General features: G+C 34.0%; 1 pseudogene; it reads left to right on the forward strand.

Annotated features, from left to right (window-relative positions):
* Window positions 1–628: 628 nt before the first annotated feature.
* The window catches only part of LOC140627487 (large ribosomal subunit protein eL29 pseudogene), an 88628-nt pseudogene continuing 69574 nt past the window's right edge, over window positions 629–19682 (forward strand).

A 19682-nucleotide genomic window follows, 5' to 3' on the forward strand; every position in this document is an offset into this window, starting at 1 on the left:
ACGTCTGTCTTTGGCTCAGGCTGTGATCCCAGGGTCCTGGGATTGAGTCCTGCATTGGGCTCCCTACAGGGAGCCTGCTTCTTCCTCTGCCTGTGTCTCCAATTTTTTCTTGTGTCTCTCATGAATGAATAAATAAATAACATCTTTAAAAAGAAATAAATAAAGAAAAATCCTTTGGGAATTCATGTTGAAATTATATTGAATCAATAGGATAATTAGTGAATAAGTGACGTCTTTCCAGTATTGGGTCTTCTTAGCATTAATATGTTGATATTTATTTAGGTCTTCTTTATTGTCTTACCTTTTTAAAATGTATCTATGATGGGGTTGACCATATTTTATTGTTATAAATGATATATTTCCCTCCAATTTATCACATTTAAAATTTTTAAACCGAGAATTTAAGACTAATAGAACAATCACCTCCATATCATCCATATAAATTCAAAAAGTATTCATATTTTCTCTAGAAATTGAGGGAGAGGGGATATAAAATATACTTTTTTTTTTTTTTTGAGGTGAGAGAAGGGAAGAGGGAGAGGGAGACAGAGAATCTTAAGCAAGCTCCACACCTGGGACAGAGCCCAACCCAGTGCTTGATCTCACACCCTGAGATTATGACCTATACCACAATCTAGAGTCGGATGCCTAACCAACTGAGCCACCCAGGTGCCCCTAAAACATACTTTTAATATGAAATCTTTTATATGTGTATATGTATGTGTGTAACCATATTAATACTTTTGGCTAATTCAAGAACATTTAATCCAGTGGTTTTAACATTCTTTGGTGATCTTTGCCATGGGGTTTATAACATGGTTTTTTTTTCTCAATTCTATATCATTGCTTGTATATAAAGAAGACCTTTCAACCCCCTTCTCACTCTTTTTTGTATGGTTTTGTGTGTATCACATTGATTTTTATTTATTTTGTAATAATGATTTTGATTTATTTTATAAATAAATTATAATCTGTTTTGTAATTTATTTAATTACGATAAATTAAAGTCATTGTTTTAGATGATCATATTGTTCCCAACTTGACATTTCTGAACCCTTCAAACTGGTCCCTATGTTATAGTGACATAATTCCATTTGTATTTTAGTGCTTCCCCACATACTGGCACAATATGACCTGGCTTACTTTGTATTTTTCTTTTTGTAAACTTAAAATGAAGATTTTTCCCAAGAGCCCTCTGTAAGGGTCTGTCACTGCAGTATCATTTCCTTTAGGTCCTTTCAGGAGACAAACTAGAGATTATATGTGTTCCAAAATTATGTGTTCATGTGGTTATTTCCCATAAATTTATTGTTGCAAGGGCTTCTTTAAATATTATATTTTATATGTGTATCTCTTTTTCCCTACAGTGAAGTATCAGTTTCTAATATATTCATTTGCTGGTTTTATACTGTAATATTTATAAAATTGTTTCAAAATTGCTATATTACTACTAACATAAATATTCTTTGCAGTTAGACTACTGTGCTAAAATTTACAGAAAATAATTATTTTCTCTGCGTGGTTATATTGTCAATTTGATATACACTCAGTTTTATTTGTTTCTTTTCTATTCAACATTTTATGTACTTTTTAAAAAAGACTTTATTTTTAAGTAATCTCTACACCCAATGTGGGGCTCAAACTTACAACCCCGAGATCAAGAGTCACATACCCTATGGACTAAGCCAGTCAGGTGCCCCTATTAACTTTTATATTTCAATATATGAACTAGTTACATGATTAAAAAACTAAAAAACATAAATGATACATTCATATATCACACTCCCATTCTATCACCTAAAATGATAACATTTCCATTAAGTCTTCATTTTCACTTCTTGTATTTCTTTGTGGAGAAATAAGCAAGTATATAATATTAGTATTTCCCATTTCTTGAACAAGAAGAAGATTACTATATATAGCTCTGCACCTAGCTTCTCACTCTTTGCTTAATCCTATAAATCACTCCATATCCATAAATTGAGATGCATGTCATTTAGTTTTATTATTACATAGTATTTCATCATGTGGATGTAGCATAATTTAGCCAGGTAGTCTTCTTTATATGCCATTTCTTGATACTTTATCATTATAAATAATGCCACAATAAATAAGCTTGTGTCTATGATGCTTATACATTAGTGGAAGTGTGTCTTCACAATAAGTTTCTTGAAGTGGGATTTCTGGGTCGAATGCATGTTTAATTTTTTACTATTACTTCAGTATAGGTTCTACAATTTCTTGCTTGCATTAGGAATGTAAACCATGTCTCTGGGGATCCCTGGGTGGCTCAGTGGTTTAGCGCCTGCCTTCCGCCCAGGGCATGATCCCGGAGTCCTGGAATTGAGTCCCATTTGGATGCTCCCTGCATGGAGCCTGCTTCTCCCTCTGCCTATGTCTCTGCCTCTCTCATTCTCGTTCTCTCTCTCTCTCTCTCTCTCTCATGAATGAATAAATGAATAAAATCTTTTTTTTAAAGGGAATGTAAACCGTGTCTCTATATGGTCAGGATGTTTTGGGATTTCTTTTTTTAAAGTTATAAATTGGATTTTAATATGGTTTTAACTTGTATTTTTCTTATTAAGATTGATACTTAACAATTTTTCACATATTTAAGGGCCAACTATTATATATTTAACACCCATATTTATGTCTTTTTCTGGTTGTCTATTGTGTGTTAGATCTTTCTTCTTCCTCTCCTCCCCTTCCTCACCTCTCCCTACCTCCTCTTCTTCCTCTTCTTCTTGTTTTCTTTTTTTTAAGATTTTATTTATTTATTTGACAGAGAGAGAGAGAGAAAGAGAGAGAGAGAAAGAGAGAGAAAGGGCACAAGCAGGGGAGTGGCAGGGAGAGAGAAAAGCCGACTCCCTGCCAACCAAGGAATCTGACATGGAGCTTGAGCCCAGGATCCTGGGATCATGACCTGAGCCAAAGGCAGATGCTTACCCGACTGAATCATCCAGATGCCCCTCTCTTCTTTTTGATGTAGATGTCATATAATTAGAGTTATATCATGTGGTATAAGGTATGGAATCCGTTTCATAATTTTGTAAATGGCTAATCAGTTTCTATACCTCTATTCATTAAAATGTCCAAAACTTCTCTCTGAACTACTTTGCTCCTTTGCTCTGTCCATTTATATACCAATATCAAATTGTTTTATTTGTGGAATTACTATATTTTCATACATAAAACTAGTCTCCCCTACCTCACTTTTGTATAATGTAGCATATTTATTTTCCATATAAAGTTTCAGATCAATTTGTCTAGTTTGTTTAAAAAATATTGTTAATTTTATTGGATTCATGTTAAATTTATATATCAGTTTTGAGAGAATTGACATCTTCCTGATGTTGATTCATCTTGTCCAAGAGGAACTGGTGTCTTTCCATTTTTTTCAAATGTATTTTGTTGTTTTTCAACAGAATTTGCACATTTCCTTCATATTTTTGAACAGATTTGGTTCTGATAATTCTATCTTTTAAAGTTTTTCTTTACCTTTTTTGTAACTATTCTAAGGGGGTATTTTTTCCATTATAACTTCTTCTTTTTTAAAAAAGATTTTATTTATTTATTCATGAGAGACACACACAGAGAGAGAAAGAGAGGCAGAGACACAGGCAGAGAGAGAAGCAGGCTCCATGCAGGGAGCCCGATGTGGGACTCGATCCCGGGACTCCAGGATCACGCCCTGGGCTAAAGGCAGGCGCTAAACCGCTGAGCCACCCAGGGATCCCCTCCATTATAACTTCTAATTAATTGATTATGAACAGTATCATATTTCCCATGATTATTTTATATCCTAATAATTAACTTATTGTTTATATTGTATTGTTAGTTTTAGCATTGTGTCCCATCTGTATTTTGGGTACACTATATCATCTGCAAACAGAGAGTTTTATCAGTTCATTCCAATTCTTATTATTTTAATTGTTTTTTCTAATTACAGTGGCTTAATATTGAGTGTATTAATACATTAATAAGTGTGAGCATCAATATAATACATCTTCTCTTAGCAGAAAGAAGAAACAATATTTCACCCTTTGGTAAGATGCTAGCTTTATGCTAAGGTGTATCTCTTTGTCTATCCATCTCTGAATCTATGTATCCATGTCTATCTGTCCATCATCTATCTAATCTATTTATCATTTATCTATCATCTTACTATCCATCAATAGTTAAGGAAGTTCCCATTGATTCCTGGTTTAAACTGCTTTTACCAGGAATGTTTGTGGAATTTTGTCATTATATTTTTGGCTCTAATCTCATTTTGAGTATCTTTGTAGAAATTGAAAGCAGACTATAAATGGAATCCAAGCCCCTCTTCCCAAAGAACTATACCATAAACAAGTAGGGTTGATTTTAAAAATGCAATTCTTGTTCAATATTATAAAATATATTAATATCATTCACTACTTCTAAGATGTAAGAAGAATTGAAATGAGATCAGTTTATGGTTTTACTCTTTGTGTAATATTCATTGGATTTAGATATCAATGCTATTCTTGCTTCATTTTAAAAAATTAAAGATATAAATCCTTATGATCCAGCAATCCCACTTCTAGATATTTATCCAAAAGAACTGAAATCAGAATCTCAAAGAGATTATTTGTGCTCTCATATTTATTCCAGCATTATTCACAATATCCAAGATCTGGAAACAAAATAAATATCAATAGATGGACAAACAGATAAAGAAAATGTAATATACACTTTAATGGAGGCATATTATGGTAAATTGTACTTTTTAATAAATCATCCATTTCACAGAGGTTTTCAAATGTACTTGCAAAGAGTTTGGCAAATGACTTCCTCAGTGTCAATGGTTATTTCAGACCAACGGTAAATTGTACTTGTTTTCTTGGTTAGTTTTCCAAGGGTTATCTATTTCATTAATTTTTCACAGAAATAAGGCTTTCATTTATATGCAGTTGTAGTACTTTTCTGTTTCAAATGCATTCGTTTCTTTTTTTTTTTTTTTTAGATTTTATTTATTTGAGAGACAGAGAGAGAGAGAGCTCACAGGGCAAGAAGGAGCAGAGGGAGAGAGGGAATGTCAAGCAGACTCTGTGTTGAGCATAGAGCTAATCACAGGGCTTGATCCCACAATTCTGAGATCATGACCTGAGCCAAAATCAAGAGTTGGACGCTCAACCGACTGCACCACCGAAGTGCCCCAAAGGCATTCATTTCTGCTGTAATCCCTATCATTTCCTTTTTTGCTCTCTTTTATTTTGTTGTTTGTTTTTTGGATTTTTGAATGAGGTATTTAATTCATGTATTTTTTTTTCTTTTTCATTTGTTTTGATATGAATATTTAGGGTATGACTACTATATCACTGCTTTAATTCTATTCCATAGAATCTAAAATGCACTATTGAGCTTTTATTTATTTTTTTAAAGATTTTATTTGTTTATTCATGAGACACACACACACACACACACGCACACACAGAGGCAGAGACATAGGCAGAGGGAGAAGCGGGCTCCTTGCAGGGAGCCTGATATGGGACTCAACCCCGGGATCACAACCTGAGCTGAAGACAGACACTCAACTGCTGAGCCTCCCAGGCATCCCACTATTGAGCTTTTAAATTTCTAGATAGGATGGTCTTTCCAAAAAATATGTTTATTTCTAACATATTGAATTGTGAACCAAGTAAATAGTTTTTATTATTTCTACACATTAAGCTTTCTTTTTAAAAAATTTTATTTATTTATTCATGAGAGACACAGGCAGAGGAAGAAGCAGGGACTCCAGAATCACACCCTGGGCTGAAGGCAGGCGCTAAACCGCTGAGCCACCCAGGGATCCCCATATTAAGCTTTTCTTTGTGACCCAATTAATCTCATAATTGTTCCAAATACACTTGAAAAAATGTGCATCTTCAATTACTGGGGTGCAAAATTATATATTCAATTAGATGGACTTTATTAATGAGTGTGCTTAAGGCTTCTATATCTGTACTGATTCAGTTCACTTCACTTGACTTGGTTTGAGAGTCGTATATTAACCACTCATATTAATAGTGTGTTTCTCTCTATTACTCTTAGCATCTCGTGTAATTTCTGCTATAAATTATTTAGGGCATAGATACATTCATTCATAGCTATTATGTCTACATTGTGAATTTGACTTCACAATTATCATTTCTTTCTTTCTTTCTTTCTTTCTTTCTTTTTTCTTTCTTTCCTTTCTTTCTTTCTTTCTTTCTTTCTTTCTTTCTTTCTTTCTTCTTTCTTTCTTTCCTTTCTTTTCTTTTTTATGATTTTTTTGGCCTTAATTCTGCCTTCTCAAATATCAACACTGCATCCACTCCTCTTTGTTTGTTTGCGGGTTTTTTTATAGTCTCCCAATATACTTTCTTTTATCACTTTATATTTAGTTTTTCTAATTCACCTTTTAAAATTTATGTCTCTCTGGGATTTTGTTTTTGTTTTGTTTTGTTTTGGTTTCGTTTGGTTTGGTTTGGGGGGATTTTTTTTTGAGAGAGAAAGATCTAGGTGGAGGCCTGCAGAAGGAGAGAGAATCTCAAGCAAGCTCCACACTCAGTGCAGAGCCTCGTGTGGGGCTCCATCTCAGGACTCCAAGATCAAGAGCTGAGCAAAAATCTAGAGTTGGAAACTTAAGTGACACCCAAACGCTCCAAAAGTTGTCTTTTGATTTCAACACAAACTTGGGTTTTGCCTTCTAAGCCACTCTGAAACTAATTTTTTTTTCTTCCTTCCAAGCCACTCTGAAACTAATTTCCATTTAATAGGTGAGTCTAGCCTATTTGCTTTTATTGAAATGGTTGACATGAGTAATATAATTAGATTCTGCTCTGTTATTTTATGCTATGTTTAAATGCGTTATATTTTATATATGGTATTTTGCTATCTGATCTCCTTACTGATGTGCTAATTTTTTGTTTGTACTTAGGAAGGTGCTTTTGTTTTGTTTTGTTTTAAGATTTATGAGATTTATTCATGAGAGACACAGAGAAAGGGGCAAAGACATAGGCAGAGGGAGAAGCAGGCTCCCCATGGGGAACCCGATGTGGTACTTGATCCCAGGATCCCGGGATCATGATTTGAGCCAAAGGCAGATGCTCAACCACTGAGCCACCCAGGTGCCCCAAGAAGGTTTATTTAGGTTTTTTTTCCTAGTTATTACCTTTAAACTAATACTCTAACATTATTATCCTTCTTTTTCTTAGTCATGTTTGGTTTTTAATCTTTAAATATTAGTCCTTCCCACCCAATAACATATATGAGGCAAAAATGTACTTAATCTAAATTTTAATTCTCGGGATCCCTGGGTGGCGCAGCGGTTTGGCGCCTGCCTTTGGCCCAGGGCGCGATCCTGGAGACCCGGGATCGAGGCCCACGTCGGGCTCCCGGTGCATGGAGCCTGCTTCTCCCTCTGCCTGTGTCTCTGCCTCTCTCTCTCTCTCTCCTCTGTGACTATCATGAATAAATAAAATAAAATCTTTAAAAAAAATCTAAATTTTAATTCTCAATTTAAAAAATCCTATTACATCTATTTGATGAAACCAAAAACATTTATGTTTCAATCTTCAATTCTTAACTCCATCTGTGTTCTTGATCTCAACCAACCATTAAATCCATCTGGAGCCCACTACCAGTCATCTTTTTGAAGTTTATCATATAATCATCAGTGAGTTGTATGAAGCTTATTTTCTAGTTATGAGTGTAGTAGGACTGTAAGGGCTTGTGAGAACAATATTCTCTGAGATCTGGCATGTATGACAATGTTTTTCTTTAGCTTTGTGTTTGAAAGACACATTGTCCTTGATTCTCACTTTATTTTCTTGTATTTCTTGAAAATGTTCCTTCTTTGTTGCTTTGCTTTGTGTATTGCTATCAAGAAGTCAGATTTAAACTTGATTTTTTTTCCTTTGTGAGTGACATTCTTTTCAGCTGGAGATCCAGCAGAGTTCTTTATCTTTTAAGTTGAATCATTTTACTCACATAGGTTTCAGAATTGACCAGTCTGGATTTTGTACATTTGCTCCTTCATCTACCTTCTGTATGTTTTCTTTTGATGCACCTTACTGTCCACTCATTCTTTCTCTCTTGCTGAGTGTAATGTTGTTGTTGTTGTTGTTGTTGTTTCTTTTATAGCTAGTTATATATTATTTAGCTCTGTACATTTCATATGAAATAAAGTGGAAATAATTCAAAGATTTAGATGATGAAGTCTTTCCCTAAAGATTTATATTTGTTGGCTTCATTCTGCAGCAGGGTTTTCTCTCTAGTTTGTAGCCTTTCTGGATGTTTTCTTGAGCTCCTCCTTTTGGCAGAACCTGAATTCCTTCATTGTTTACCAAACCCTATGAATCTGAAGCCACTGTTTCTTAGACACTAAGCAGCATCTTTAAATCTTAAGAAATGTCTTGATGGTAAATTCAATCCAAAGTCTGGGATTATCTCCATCAGGTTTCCTTTTTCTCTTTAGATATCAACAAGGTATTCCAACAGATGTTTTCTGTTTTATAGTTTCTCAAATTTTCTAGATATTTCTAGATATTCTTAAAACAAAATAGCCCAGTCCTCATTCCAAAATGAAGTACTTTCTTTCCCTTTTATCACTTCTGAAAGGTTCAATTTATTTAGCTTGTGATCAGTTGATACTTCGGAGCAAAATTTTGTGGTCAAGATATGTGGTGTTGTTTAGAGTATTTATAGTAATCTTTATCTCCATAAAATACAATAGCAGAGAACTAGTATTTACTATCTTGGATGAATATTGACAGGATATTAAGGCATGACAGGATATTAAGCCATGACAAAGAAGTCATGAGCAATGTTAGATTAGGTGCATAGGCTAGAGGGGAAGGCACCACCATGTATCATAGAGCAGAAACAGTGCATTTTCTATGGATGGCTAGGTCCAAAGATTTATTGTCATAATGTTTTGTATATTTGTATTTAATATCTGTTTAGTTTATACAGCTTCTGTGGTTTTATCATTGAAAAAACGTTTAAAGTAAATCTTAATATTATTTTTCTGTCATTTTCCCCTTGCTGAATCTCGCTAGAATTGTGACAGATGTTTGTCTTTCTAAGCATCAACTTTGAATATTGTTCAGCGTTTGCTCCCTTTGGCTTTTTGTTCTTAGGTTTGTTTTTTTTTTTTACTGTTTGTTGGTAAGTCCTTAAATTTGATAATTAGTGCGTTAATTTTCATACTGTCTGGTTTCCTAGTGTAAGTATTTAAAGCTATCATTTTTCAGCTCTAGTTGCAACTTTCAGGTTTTGATTTGGAGTATTTTTTATCATTTGGTTAGAAATATTATCTTTCTTTTAATATATTTTTGACCTATACATTTTGGAAATATTTTGAAGATTTTTAATTATTTTCATTTTTCTTAAAATGTATTTTTAATTTAATTTCTTCTTCTTCTTCTTCTTCTTCTTCTTCTTCTTCTTCTTCTTCTTCTTCTTCTTCTTCTTAAGTAAACTCTAGGCCCTATGTAGGGCTTGAATTCATTACTCCAAGATTAGGAGTCACATGTTCCACCAACTGAGCCAGCCAGGTGCCCCTAATTTAATTTCATTTTTATTTAAGACAATATATTTATGTTATTTCATCTGTTCAATTTATTACTTATTAGAATAATAATGTTAAAATTTCCTAAAATATTGGTTTCTTTATGAAGTTCTTTGTCACTCTTTTGGAATATTTTGCTTAAATGTTATAAACCATGTTAGTAGATCCATACAAGTTTAGAATTAAAATATTTACTACATATAAAGTAACCATTGTGACTTTGATACTGATTTCAAATCTATTTTAGTTGATAATGATAAGTCTTTTTATCTATATGTTCCTATTCTTTCACATTCATTTATGTTCATCTTTTTTGTATTCTTTTGCTCTATATGTGTCTGTTGTAAACAGCTTGCTTTTGAGTGTTCCTTGAGTGCCCTACCAATTCATCATGATTTAAAATTAAATGAAGTTTTTAAAAAATCAAGTGGCCCCAAATCAAACCAGAACCTGCTTCAGTCTGATATTTCTTTCCGGAATCATCTTATGGGGTTTCATTTTTTTCTTTTGGTTTCTTGGTATGTTTGTTTTTAAACTTCTACCCAGTGCCTAAACTGAGTTTGGTGAATTTCTTTTGGCTTCTTTCTCTATAGTGGGTTTATTACATATTCATAATTCGTTTTAATGTAGGGATTCTCCCATTGGATTATCCATCATGGCAGGTTCTAGGTTTTAAATTCTTGCCATGATACCCGGTTTTTACACTTAAATCAAAAGCAAGTTTTGGTGCTTCTTTACCACCAAGGGTTTTTGCCTATGCCTCGTTTTGGGAAATCTAGAGAGTTCTTGCCTTTATGTCAACTCAACTATGTATATACCAATACATTTTTTTAAATGTATAAATTTTTTTGTTGTTTCGCTTATCCCCTGTTTCTCTTTTCTTTTATACTTTATGTATCATTTCTTTCATTTTTACTTACTTGGCAAATGCTTTTACTGATTTTTAAATGTAATTATTAATTCTAAGAGGACTGTCTTATTCTGTTTCTTTATATCTCACCTAGATGGATATTTTTCTCAAATCTCTCTAAAATTACTAGTTAAATAGTTTTATTAAATAAACTTTTTAAAAAGCAATTTCAGGTTCACAGCAGAATTCAGGAGAAAGTACAGGGATTTCCCATGTATTTTCTACTCCTATACATGCATGGCCTCCCCCATTATCAACATCCTCTAACAGAGTGAAACTTTTGTTAGAACTGGTAAACTTACTTGGACACATCATAATGACTACAAAGTGCAGAGTTTACCTTAGGTTCACTCTTGGTATAGCACATGCTGTGGGTTTGGATAAATGTAAAATAACATGTGTCTTTCAGTATGGTGTCATACAGAATATTTTCACTGTCCTAAAAATCCCCTGTGCTCTGCCTTTTCATCCCTCCCCACCCCTAGCAACCACTAATCTTTTTACTGCCTCCATAGTTCTTTCTATCCAGGAGGTCATATAGTTGGAATGATAAAATATGCAGCCATTTCAGGTTGGCTTCCTTCACTTAGTAATATGAATTTAAGGTACCTCCATATCTTTTCATAGCTTGTTTGCTCATGTCTGCCTAGTGCTGAATAATATTTCATTGTCTATATGTACCGCAGTGTATTTATCCATTCACCTGCTAAAGGATATCTTGGTTACTTCCATGTTTGGCAATTGTGAATAAAACTGCTATAATATCCTCCTGCAAGTCTTGGAGTGGACATAATCTTTCAAATCCTTGAGTAAAAATACCAAACAGTGCAATTACTGGATCATATGTTAAGAATGTGTTTAGTTTTCGTTGGTGGGAATGCAAACTGGTTCAGCCACTTTGGAGAACAGTATAGAAGTTCCTCAAAAAGCTAAAAATAGAACTACCCTATGACCTAGCAATTGCACTACTAGATATTTACCCAAAAGATATAAAAATACAGATTCAAAGGAATAAATTTATTTATTTATTTACATGCACCCCAAAGCAACATTATCAATAATAACCAAACTATGGAGAGAGCCCAAATGTCCATCAACTGATGAGCAGATAAAGATATATATATATACATGTATATATATATATGGAATATCACTAAGCCATCAAAAAGAATGAAATCTTGCCATTTGCAATGACTTGGTTGGAGCTCAAGTGTATTATGCTTAAGCAAAATAATTCAGTCAGAGAAAGACAAATACCATATGATTGCACTAATTTGTGGAATTTAAGAAAGAAAACAGTTGAATATATGGGAAGGGGGAAAAGAAAAAAAGGAGAGAGGGAAACAAACCATAAGAGACTCTTAAAGATAGACAACAAACTGAGGGTTGATGGAGGGAGGTGGCTGGGGGATGGGCTCAATGGGGGCTGGGAATTCAGGAGGGGACTTGTGATGAGCACTGGGTGTTGTATATAAGTGATGAATCGCTTAATTCTCCAGAAACCAATATTGCACTGTATGTTAAGTAAAATTTAAATTAAGAAAGAAAAATTTTAAAAAACAATGGGTTTAGTTTTATAAGAAATTGCCAAACTGTCTTCCAAAGTGGCTCTATCATTTTGCATTCCCACCAAAACTAAATGAGGGTTCCTGTTGCTTCACTTACTTGCCAGCACTTGGTGCTGTCAGTGCTTTGGAATTTTTTGTAATTTTAACAGGCATATAATGGTATTTCATGATTGTTTTAATTTGTAATTCCCTAATAACATATGATGCTGAACACCTTTTTATCTGCTTATTTGCCATATGTGGTGAGATATTTTGCCCATTCTTATGGTTACTATGTTCTTAATGTTGAGTTTAAGAATTCTTTGTACATTTTAGAGAACAGTCCTATCTGAGATATGTCTTTTGCAAATATTTTCCCCCAGTATGTGGCTTGTCTTACTATCTTGAGAGTGTTGTTGGCAGAGAAGAGGTTTTTAATTTTAATGAAGTCCAGTTTATTAATTATTTCTTTTGTGGATTATACATGGAGTGCAGTGCTTTGCCCTTTGACATCACTTCTCTGACAAATCTAAGAGAAGTTGTTAATTTTTTAATTTGTTCAGCTTTTTCCTTGTTGTTAGGATGGCGTGACAACTTCTAGGCTCCTGATATGCCAGACCAGAAACTAGATATCTAATTAACAGGTCTTTAAAAATAAATGTCTTCCATTCCTTAAATTATCCTTTTTTCTTCAAAATTTATTTATCCATCTATCTATTCAGCTCTCATCTATTTATCTACTTAATATATGTTAATATATATTTCTTAGTCTTTTTTTCCATGATCCAGGATTTCTCCAGAGGTCTGGTGGTCATTGGATGCCCCTTTACATTAATGAATGAATTAATAGAAAAAAAAAGACAGGATATCTATCTGTATCATTATTCCTTCATTCAGTTCAACTTAGAGTTAACCATGGGAAAAAGTCTTTAAAAAAACATTTTCATTCTCCCATGGCTGCCCAACTTTCAAGATCTCTTATCCTCACAACGGGAGTATTAGCAAGATCTGGGAAACTCGAGCTACGTACTTTCAGATAATCAATATCTTGCCAGAAGAAATGTTCAACCTCTCATCTGCACCTTCCCAAATCCCCCATATTTTGGGACCATGTTTCGTTGCCATCACGTGATACACATTATTTCAAATTCTGTATTTGAATTAAATTCAAATTCTGTATTTGCTCAATAATGCTCATTCATAACCTCAAAGTCAATATTCAGAGTGCTTTCACAGTCATTCATAGATATGTGCACAGTGATGAAAAATTTGAGTTTTGCTCAACGTGCATGTTCCTAGCTGAGATCAAACAAGGCAACACTCTGCTTCTTTGTTTTAGCTCTCATAAATAAGTGTCCTTTTTGAATTCTTTTTGATGCCATATTTTTTGTGATTTTTGTTAGCGATTACACTTTTTTAAAATGGCCCCCAATGTGTATTGTTGAACTGTTATCTAGTGTTCCTGTATGCAAAAAGGCTATGGTGTGCCTTATGGAGAAAATATATATGTTAGATAAGCTTTGTTCAGACATGAGTCATAGTGCTGTGGACTGTGAGTGCAATGTTAATAAATAAAATAAGGTGTCTTTAAATAGAAACATATATAAAACACAGTTAGGTATTGATTAGATGGTAAAATATTGTGTCCAGAAGCTCACAGGAATCAAACTCTGTATTTCCCCTAGGAGCAATAATTCAGAATTCACTAATTCATTGTGTGCAGTGACTTTATAGAACATAACTACAACAAATAATGAGAATAACTATACTCCAAAACTTGTAATTGGAGGTTGTAGTTGTATATTGATTCATTGGAAATACTTATATTTTGGCTTCATTTCTTTTCTTTATTTGAGATGATATATTTTTTAAGACTTATATATTTACTTTAAAAAGAGAGATGACACAAGTCGGGGGAGGGGCAGAGGGAGATGGAAAGGAAGAGAATCCCAAGCTGACTCACTGCTGAGTATGGAGCCGGACATGGGGCTCAGTTCCGCAGCCCTGAGATCATGACCCTGAGATTTTGACCTGTGCCAAAATCAAGAGTTGAAGTCTTAACCAATCAAGCCATCCAGGCACCCCTTCATTTGGGGTGGTTTTATGGAAGATGCTAGAAAATGGGTTTATTGCACAGTCTTTAACCAGAAATATAATATATAATTTTACCTTTGGAATACTGACCTAAAGTTTGTTTTTCTAAAATGATTCTGTGACAGATGTACCATAATAAGTAAGATGCTAATAGTAGTATAGAAAAAAAGGGCTTTTGGGGGATCCCTGGGTGGCTCAGCGGTTTGGCGCCTGCCTTTGGCTCAGGGTGCGATCCTGGAGTCCTGGGATCGAGTCCCGCGTCGGGATCCCGGCATGGAGCCTGCTTCTCCCTCCTCCTGTGTCTCTACCTCTCTTTCTCTTTCTTTCTCTCTCTCTGTCTATCATAAATAAATAAATAAATAAATAAATCTTTTTTTTTAAAAAAAAGAAAATACTGGCTTTGGGGTACATAGGAACTTTTTGTATTATCTTAGCATTTTTCTGTAAATCTAAAATTATTTTTAAATTAAACAGTTATTTTGAAAACTCATGATCACATAAGTGGATAAAGTTAAAGAAGATATCTCTTTTTGTCTTAAATTACAGCATAAAATGTTACATTTGTGTCCTCCATCAAAATGCTGTCACAACACCAGCTTGGTCAAAAATCGCTCTTCTATTACTTGTTTTTCATGTGGTTATAAGGAATACTGCCTTAGCTGAAAATAGCCATAAATAACCCTAAAGAGTAGGCTTTGCTCTTAATTCTTAACTGAGATTCTGTTAGCTAAGGAAGGTGAGAAAAATGCTTTCTTTCACAGGCAAAGTGCCATGGATTCTTTGGCATTTAAACTGCCCACTGTACTTTTAAGCTACAAAACCATTCCTTTTTGGCAGATGTACCTAAGAATCACACTGCAAATAAGAGAGAAGCCTTTCTACTCATGCTTTTAATCTCTTTACCATGTTATTTTTGAATCATCATTGATTACTTTCATCCCAGATTTCGATGTGAAGATAATTATTTATTTATACCGCAGAGTTGAATAAATGTAGTCTTTCCATGATTGTCACTTTCTAAATGGCATCCCAACGAGGCTTAGGTCTCTATTGTATTTTTTAACCTTGAGCAAATTTGTCAAACATCAACTTTTTTGAGTTTAACTTCTAGTAAATGACCTAGTTAGATAAAAGTCATTTTAATGTTTATAACTAGCCAGCAAAAGGTACAAAGTAGAAGAACCATGGATAATATGGTGACAACCCAGAACAGAATAATAGAAAATAAAATGCTGGAAGAAAGGTTCAAGCGGAGAATTTTCAGTGAGTTGACTCCTCACTACAATTATCATTATAGTAATAAGTTGTAAGTGTAATGGACTTGTCTTTTTTTTTAATTTTTATTTTATTTATTTATGATAGTCACATAGAGAGAGAGAGAGAGAGGCAGAGACATAGGCAGAGGGAGAAGCAGGCTCCATGCACCGGGAGCCTGACGTGGGATTCGATCCGGGGTCTCCAGGATCGCGCCCTGGGCCAAAGGCAGGCGCCAAACCGCTGCGCCACCCAGGGATCCCTGGACTTGTCTTTTTGTCTTCCAAGTATGTGTCTCTTTCTTGAATGACCCCACAAAGATTCCAAGTAATCTTGCTTAGCCCAGGGGCTAACCCTACCATACCATCCCCAAGCGGGATCTCTTAAAGTTCCTCAGAGTGCTCCTTCTTCTTGGCCTCACTGATTTGCCAGACAAGAATCCTTCTGAGGCTGTTGCCAGAACTATAGGGATATATGATCTTTCTTTTACTTCTGTAACTGTAAATTGTAAATATCAGGATTTTCCTGTCACGTCAAGGCCCTTTATGAGAATAAAGTCAATACTAAGGAAAACAGATCTGAGAGATGAAGAAAAGGCCAATGACAGTTTTGAACACCTCTATCTGGCCAGGCCAAATGAAGGCCTATTAGTGTGCTTCCAATGTGAGCCAATTATATGAGCCCATTTGTTCCATTTACAATTTAGTTTATGTTTTTATAAAGCTAAACTAAAAATCTTATATAACACATTGATACTTTTTAGACATGTAATATGTGCTAGAAACTGTGTTAAATGCTTTAAATATATGATCTCATTTAATTTCCACAATAACCATGTGAAGGAGATTCTATAATTAACACGTCTGAGGTTATAAATAACCTATAATTAAATATGAAAGAGTTTAGCATGTCCAAACTTCTGATTTTACAGATGGAGAAGCAGAGGCCCAAAGAAGTTAACCTAAAGTCACAAAATTAACTTTATCAAGAGGAAGGCAGTTATGCTATGTCTATCAGCATAAAAATCAGTGTGAGAACACAAATAATTGACTGTCTAAATAATCAAATTGGTTTAAGTAAAAACATCAGTTCATTGACTGAATTCTACTTTTCATTAAGAAAGCAATTTGTAAAAATAAGAAATGTGTCTTTTATGTGTCTTTGTGTGTATATATATATTATACATATAATATGTATATAATATATATACATCAAAATAATTCCATGAGTAGGTAGCACTTGGTAATTTGTCTGTGACAGTGCATCAGCAAAGTTCTCATTGACTTTTAAAAAACACTGAAATACATTTGTGACTATCTGAAGACACCAAATAAACTGGCCACATTGATCTTTTTCACACAAATATTTCATTAGTTTGCAGAAGATATATTTTTGGTTCATTTTTATCTTGTTTTCCTCATACTATGAAAATACTCTGAACTTTCTTTTTTTGTGCATGTATTTTATTTCAATTCCAGTGTAGCTAACATATAGTGTTATATTAGTTTCAGGTGTACAATATACTGTTTCAACAATATCATATATTACCCAGTGCACATCAAGATAAGTGAACTCTTAATCCACCTCATGTATTTCATCCATTTCCCACCCTACACATCCGCCCCCTCGCCATAACCATCTGTTTGTTTTCAATAGCTAAAAGTCGGTATTTTGGTTTGTCTCTCTTTTTTTCCCCTTTGTTTGCTGTTTTGTTTCTTACTTCTACATATGAGTGAAATGATATGGTATTTGTCTTTTCCTGACTGGCGTATTTTAGCATTATACTCTCTAGATCCATCTATCTTGTTGAAAATGGCAAGCTTTCATTTTTTATAGCTGAATATTTCCATTGTGTATGTGTGTGTGCGCACACACACACACACACACACCACATCTTCTTTCTCCATTCATCTATTGATGGACCCTTGGGCTGCTTCAATAGTTTGGCTATTATGGATAATGCTGCAATGAACATAGGGGTGCATATATCCCCTTGAGTTAGTGTGTTATATTTTTGGGTAAATACCCAGTTGTACAATTACTGAATCATAGGGTAGTTCCGTTTTTAATTTTTTGAGGAAACTGCATACTATCTTCCACGATGGCTGCATCAGTTTGCATTCCTACCAACAGTGTTCCTTTTTCTCCACATTCCTACCAATACATTATTTTTTAGGTTTTTGATTTTAGCCATTCTGACAGGTGTGAGCTGATATCTCATTGTGGTTTTGATTTGCATTTCCCTGATGATAAGTGATGTTGAGGATCATTTCATATATCTGTTTGCCATCTGTATGTCTTCTATGAAGAGATGTCTGTTCCTGTCCTCTGCCCATTTTTAATTGGATTATTTGTTTTTTTTTGGTGTTGAGTTATGTAAGTTCCTTATATTTTTTGGATGCTAATTTTTTATCAGATATGTCATTTCCAAATATCTGCTCACATTCAGCCTTTTAGTTTTGTTGGTTGTTTCATTTGCTGTGCAGAAGCATTTTATTTTGGTGTGGTCCCAATAGTTTATTTTTGCTTTTGTTTCCCTTACCCCAGGACACATATCTAAAAAAATGTTGCTAGAACGAATGTCAGCGGAACCACTGCCTATGTTCTCTTCTACGATTTTTATAGTTTCAGGTCTCACATTTAGGTCTTTAATTCATTTTGAGGTTTTGTTTTGTGTATGGTATAAGAAAGAGGTCCAGTTTCCTTCTTTTGCATGTAGCTGTCCAGTTTTCCCAACACCATTTGTTGATCTGAGCATTCTTAATTAGTAATCTTTCCTCAAAATTATTTTGAAATCACATATCACAAAAATGTATTCATAATAAATCCATTAAGTTCAAAGTTCTGACTCTTAAAATTATCAATCATAAGAGGTAAGTTAGGGAACTAGTAAATCTGTAAGGGAGCTGAATATTGGAGCCAGAATCTAGTTCCAGTAGCATTTATAAAACATTAATTGCCAATGCATTTAGAATCCTAGTAGTAATGGACAGCATATGGTTATATGCTCTTCTACTTGTATGTGTCTCACAGTCTGTGTAATGAATACTAGCACCATGGCACCTTATCTAAATTTTCTCTTAATTCTAATTTTAAATATACATGTTAAACAAATTTGCAAAAAAAAAAACCTCTACTGCCATATGCTCATTTATTCTTGTTTTTAAATAATAACAAAATCAAGCTGCATAAAGAATAGAACTATAACTACTGTCATATTTTGGAAACACATTTTTAGCACATGGTTCACATGAATTTATGATTGCTAACAGTGTTTTATGGAAACTAAACGTAAATTATGGAGGTAGTTTAAATTTTAACAACTATTTCCAGCATTTTTCTCATTTGAAATAACTCAAGTATTCTTAATTTCTTTTTTATTTTGTAAAAACTGGTATTAAGGAGGGAAAACTTTCGCCTGTCCTCTTTTCCACTTGAGTTAGTGTCGAGTTGTCCTTAATTTAACATCTTAAGTTTATGAAAGTAAAAACAGTTTAGCCAATCATTATCCATAGCTATGTATGTATGTCCTTAGGTTTTAACTACGGCTGCCCTGAAATTAGAACTAAAGATGGAAAGCACATGGCTATGAGCTCATCATGCCATAATGAGATGGGCTTCAGAGATTGCAAAGTGTTTCACTTCCACAATATGCAAATTGTATACAATGCCAGATGCAGAAGCGCTGATCCATTTGCCAAGTTCTATGGAGGGCATGGTGATTCATTCACAAATTGTCACAAATTTAGATACTCAGGATCTAGCAGCCTGTTTAGGGCTGCCTACATGCATGGTTACTGTGGCCTGTTGTATGACATTCTGGCACCTGGAGGGAAATCTCAACCTTAAATTCTGTCAAAGTCTACCATGATATTAGATTTGGTTAACCCCAGGATATAACTCAATACTTTTATATGCCTGTGATATTGGACTGCCTGCTCATGACAGAGAGAAACCATTCAATTCAAAGAGAAGAATAGACCTCGATGTAAATTAGCACCTGTTAGCACTTCTCTCCACATTCAGAATTATGGATTCCTCCATTGAAACAAATTATTTTTTGTTCCCATAGCCAATTTTTAACCTCTATATTTATGAAATAGCCAGTCATAGATTCTACATGATGTATGATTATGTATATTTCACCATCTTAGAATATTACGTTCATTTATTCAGCAAATATTATTTGATGAGGAGACAGAAACTAAATTGGATGTTAAGAACAATAAAACAAATTAGAGCATGCCTTCAAAACGTCTAACTAAGTCTAGTGGAAATATAAATAAGTCACATATTCTTTGTTATCTGTGTGTGGCCAAAA

The sequence above is a fragment of the Canis lupus genome, chromosome X (assembly GCF_048164855.1).
Source record: "Canis lupus baileyi chromosome X, mCanLup2.hap1, whole genome shotgun sequence".
NCBI classification, from domain to species: domain Eukaryota; kingdom Metazoa; phylum Chordata; class Mammalia; order Carnivora; family Canidae; genus Canis; species Canis lupus.